Here is a 5333-nt window from a genome sequence, read left to right on the forward strand (position 1 = left end):
GATCTTCACAATAACTCTGGGAATTAGGTGTTATTATTATTCCTATTTTGCCAATGAGGAAACAGAGGCAGGCAGCAGATCAAATGACTAGCCCAGGACCACACACCTAGTTAAGGGCCTGAGTTTGGATTTAAACTCAGGTCTTCCTGACTCCAGGTCCTCTGTGCCACCAACTGCCAATATGAGGACTCAGTCAGGGGGTTTCTTTGTACAATCTACAGGCAAATTTCAATTCTGAAGATGGAAAAATATTATAAATATTTTCTTAAAGAAGAAGCAACATATTTACAATGGAATTTACCAAGAAAAATGAAAGAAAACTGGGAGTCAATGGGGATAAAGTTTTCAAAAATTTTCACATAATTGCAAATATTTCAAACACTGTAGTTGCAATAAAACTTAGGCCAGCAGAGAGAGCACTACATTCACTGATTTTTTTTTTTGCCTTACCAATTAACAAGTAACCAATATTTAATTTCTCTCTTATTTTAAACCCTAGTTACAGTTTGTCCTAAACTTAGCAAGGTTGATTATTCTATTTCAATGAAGTATATGCATGTGATTCTTCTTTCTTACTTCCACTCTGCTCAATGCTTGGGTCTCCATGCCACAGCAGGAAGATATTAAGTAAGAAAAAGGAGTATTGAGTGGTGATTTTTAGCTTATGCCTTTTATTTTTAAAATGAGCTAATACCTACTTAGGCTAAATTTATGTTAATGGCCTTGGCTGACTGGGCTCTTGGGCAATGTACACTGTGCTGGGGCCACCTATTTATTTTAAACTGACAAAAAGCAATCAGCATAAAGTAGCTTCTAAAAACTCATACATACCCTCACATGCAAACACACACATACACACACACACAAACAATTTCAGCATTTTACATTTTAATGAGCACATTTAAATGTTATTTTTGTTTCCATTACTTATTGATGTTTCAGGAAGACCTGAGTTCAGAATCTTTCTTAGTCATTTACTAGCTGTGTGACCTCTGGGCAAATCACTTGACTTGTCTGAGACTCGGTTTCCTCATATGTAAAATGGGGATAGTAATCTCTGTAGGAAACTGCTTTGCCAACTTTAAAATATTATATAAACGAAAGTCATTATTATTTATAATGTAATTAAACAATAATAATTTCTGTCCTCTGGGGACATGCTATTTGAAAGGAACGGCCCTGACGATGACATATTGAGAAAATAGCAGTATACTACAATTCTCCAAAACAGGGAGAGACAATACAAAAGCAAAACCACAGATCAAAGTACTTATGAACCATCATCCAAAGAATATTGGGCTCTGAGTGAGAAGAACAAGATCACAGGCCTGCCTCTGACAGCTACTTGCTGAATAAATACAGGTTTTCCCTTCAGCTCTTTCAAACTTCATTTCTTTACCTGTAAAATAAGAATTACAACCCTTATCCTATATCGCTTATATGATTCTCATGAAAAAAATGCTGTGTAATCTACATAAAAATGAATTAATGCAAGCTTTGTTTACAGTTGCTAGACTACATATGTGTACATATCTATAGACAAAGAATTCTCTATTTTCCCTTCTAAAGTATATATGCATATATTTTGCATATATACATACTTAATATATAAAATAAAATACATTTACATATATACATAACATGTAACAAAATATATTTTATATATACATAATGTATAATATATACACATATACTTTGTATGTTTAACATATATACTATATATTTTATACACACACACATATATGTATACTTTGGGAGAGGAAAAAAGAAAATAGACTTTTTCAGCCCTTTCATTTATGCCTGGCTACTTGAGATGAAATCATAGCTTTAATTAATTATATTAATTTAATTAAATCAACTCATTTTACATGCTGGGGAAATGAGGCCCAAGGATATTAGTAATTTTCCCAAGGTCTAATAGGTGGTCTTAGATACAGCATTCAATATCAGAACCTGTAACTTTCTAATGAATAGGATCATAGAGCTAGAAGAGAAGCTTAAGGTTACACAGACCAACCCCTTCATTACAGATGAGGATGTTGAGGCTCAGAAAGGTCACTCAGATTTTAAATGGTAGATCTGGGACTCAAATTTACATACTCTGACTTTACAATCCAGAGCTCTTATCACCACGAAGTCTGCTAAATATTTGAACAACTTACTTCACTCTCACTTATCTATGAAAACAACAACAAATATAATTCGCAAAGGTATAGAGTGCTTTAAAAGTTAGAAGGTATTTTGCTCATAACTCTAAGAGGTAAGTAGCACTACATATTTTTACATATGAGTAACTATGTACCAAAAAAAGTATATGCAAAAAAATCTCTGAAAATTCAAATATTTTGACCAAAATCTTAAAATTTAAATTTTATCCTCAATTGATAAATGGTCAAAGGATATGAATAAGTAGTTTTCAGAGGAAGAAATTAAAGATATCTATAAGCATATGAAAAAAATGCTCTAAATAACAATTAATTAGAGGAATGCAAATCAAAACAACTCTGAGGTACCACATCTCACTGGTCAGGACTAACTAAAATGACAAAACAGGAAAATGCTTAATTCTGGAGAGAATGTGGAAAAATTGAGACATGAATGTATTGTTGGTAGAGTTGTGAACTGATCAAACTATTCTGGAGAGCAATCTGGAACTATTCCCAAAGGGCTATAAATAAGTGCATACCCCTTGACCCAACAATACCACTTCTAGGGTTGTATCCCAAAGAGATCATAAAAGTGTTTGGAAAAGGACCTGTATGTACAAAAATATTCATAGCAGCTCGTTTTGTGGTGGCAAAGAATTGGAAACCAAGAGGATGCCCATAATTGGGGAATGGCTAAACAAGTTGTAGTATATGAAAGTAGTATAATACTATTGTGCTATAAGAAATGAGGAGCAGACAGATTTCATGTATATATTTTTCTCTTTTTTTTTTTTTTGGAGGGTAATTGGGGTTAAGTAACTTGCCCAAGGTTACATGGCTAGTTTTGTGTGTGTGTGTGTGTGTGTGTGTGTGTGTTAAGTGTCTGAAGCTGAAACCGAACTTGGGTCCTCCTGACTTTGGGGCCGGCGCTTTTACTCACTGTTCCACCTAGCCACCCCAGCTGACAGATTTCATAATAACCTAGAGAGACTTGTATAAACCAATGTTAAATTGTTTTAAGAGAAGAGCAGAACCAGGAGAAATCTGTGTACAATTAAAGACACAACTGTGTCTGTGTGATGACTAACTTTGATAGACTGGAGTCCTCTCAACAATGCAAGGTTATAAGACAACTCCAGAAGACTCATGATGGAAAGAGATATCCACATCCAGAGAAAGAACTAGAGTCTGAATGCAGACTGAAACAAACTACTTGCCCCCCCTTTTTTTGTTTTGTTTTGTTTTCTCTTTCTCATTGTTCACTCCATTGATTATAATCCTCCTTTACAACCTGACTAATGTTTAATGTGAAGATATTTGTAGATCCTATATTTGATTGCAGGCCCATGGCTGGGGGAGGAGGGGGGTGTGGAAAGGAAGGGGGAGAAAATTTGAAACTCAAGGGATTGTAGAACTGAATATTGTAAACCAAAAATAAATAAATAAATTTAAAAATATTTTAAAGGCTACATTTTTTAAAATTAAAAAACACACAAAAAAACCAAATTTTAGAAATGGGATTTAAAACCCAGGTCTTCAACCTCCAATCTAAAGCTTTTTTTAGTCATGTTTTGTTCTCCTTATGATTTATATTGTATCTACTATGTGCCAAGCACTGTGCTAAGTGTTCTATAAATATTATTTAATTTGAGTCTTACATCCTTTGCAAGGTAGGTGCTACTATTATTTGTTCTGCAGGTGAGGAAACTGAGACAAAGGAAGTTTAAGTGACTTGTCTAGGGTTACTGTGACACCAATGTGATACCCATGGCAGCTGCTATGAACAGGCATACATATTTCCAGGATAGATTCACAAAATATAATGAACTCTCTTCCTCAAAGGCAAAACCAAAATACTTATTTGGAACATCACTATTAGGATACCAAGAAGTAAGATTTAGCAAGGTACTCATCACCAATCCAGAGAGCACTAACATCTAAGCATTCTTTCTGTCAGGCTTCCCCACAAAAAAATTCCCCTAGACAAGTTCCTCCCTCCACTATGCTTCACTCTTGCTCTCTGCTCTGCCTCTCCTGCTCTGTTCCAGTTATTCTGTTGGGCAAGTTCCTCCCACATTGGGTTCCATGTGACTCAGGCTGTATCACAACTATGAGCTGAACCAGAGCTCAAAGGAAGTCAAGGGTGGCTAGGTGGCACAGTGAATAGAGCACCAGTCCTGGAGTCAGGAGGACCTGCATTCAAATCTGTTCTGAGATACTTGACATACTTACTAGCAGTGTGACTTTGGGCAAGTCACTTAACCCCAATAGCCCTACCAAAAAAAAACAAAAACAAAGCAGGACATATAGGCCTATTAATGGGCAGGAAAGATCTTCCTATTTCATTAACATTAAAGTCACACAGTTAGTAAGCCTTTGAGGCTCAACTCAAATCTTCCTAATTCCAGACCCAGGTTCTAACCACTGTACCACCTAGATGAAGTTACTCACAGAGTGAAGGAAGATAAACTTTTATCTTTTCATTGTGGTGTTGTACTTAGATTCTTTTGCATTTATGACAGATAGAGGTTTTCAGGCATGGGAAACTGTCACATTGAGAAAGACTTTGGGATAAACAGTGCTGCAAAAAATGATGAGTATGAGGAATACAGAGAACCATGGGAAAAGTTATATGAACTGATGCAAAGTGAAATAAGTAGTCATGAAAACTATAAACATAATGACTATCACAGTGAAAATGGCAAGAACAATAACAGCAACAACAAATCAAACTGAATGCAGCGAAATTACATTTTATGTATAAATACATATACAGGCATATTCATATATACATACAAACACATATATAGATTATATGCAATATATAAATAATCGAATATGTAAATTAGATACACACTCTGTGTGTATGGGGATTACATTAACCAAACTTGGCCTCCCAAAAACAGAAATTAAAATGTACCTCTCTCCCTTCTTGCAGAGGAAAGGGAAAATAAAACACTGCATAGGATGCTGTACTTGGTTAATGGAGTCACTAATTTGGTCATTTTTTTTCTTTTTAAAACATTATTTTAAGGGATGACTCTGTGGAAAGGGGAAGGATGAATACCTTGGGAAATCAAAGCAATATTAGAACAAAAAAATCAATTAAAAAAGAAAACAATAGAGCTCACAGAACCTCTGTTCTGCAAGTGTGGAGTCTGGAATTGGGGGAAAAAAATGAACAGA

The sequence above is a fragment of the Petaurus breviceps genome, unplaced genomic scaffold (genome assembly GCF_028583685.1).
Source record: "Petaurus breviceps papuanus isolate PSGF00001 unplaced genomic scaffold, PetGlider_PUasm1.0 221, whole genome shotgun sequence".
Classification (NCBI taxonomy): domain Eukaryota; kingdom Metazoa; phylum Chordata; class Mammalia; order Diprotodontia; family Petauridae; genus Petaurus; species Petaurus breviceps.